The sequence below is a fragment of the Pygoscelis adeliae genome, unplaced genomic scaffold (assembly GCF_000699105.1).
Source record: "Pygoscelis adeliae isolate BGI_AS28 unplaced genomic scaffold, ASM69910v1 Scaffold286, whole genome shotgun sequence".
NCBI classification, from domain to species: Eukaryota; Metazoa; Chordata; class Aves; order Sphenisciformes; family Spheniscidae; genus Pygoscelis; species Pygoscelis adeliae.
This window is the reverse complement of record NW_008825076.1, coordinates 3,249,678-3,250,205: the sequence shown is the minus strand read 5'-3', so window position 1 is coordinate 3,250,205 and position 528 is coordinate 3,249,678.

Genomic DNA, 528 nt, shown 5'->3' with positions numbered 1-528 from the left:
AGACATTATCAAAATTCATATGTCCCTATGAAAAGTATTAATTTGGCCCCACCTCCTCTTCCCCCAGTGAAAAAAGCCTGAAAATTCCCAGCCGAGCTGTATTTGCAGCATGCTGGGAAATACCAGAGATGGGAAGAACAACGCAAGAGCAGTCCAAGACCGAGCACTTTCCTTCCAATTGCCTTCAGCCCTTGCCAGCATAGGGAACTAAGCAGTTCAGTTTGCTACTGACCAAGCGCTTTTTGCAAGACAGCTGGAAGGAATGATGGAAGGGGTGGAGGGAATTCCTCTTGCAGATGCCAGTTGCAGCACTACAGTTAGCTCTGAATCTTTTCCCATAAGTTAATTTAACACATCTCATTAATAGTGTCCAATTGAATAATGTAGCAAATGTTTCTAAAAGAGCTGGTAACGCACCAGACACGAAACCATTCATATCTGACTCAGTAGTGTAACCTCAGACCATCCCTGTATCAATTAAATATTGTTACCCTGACACCCAGTCTGAAAGAGCAAGCACATCAGCAA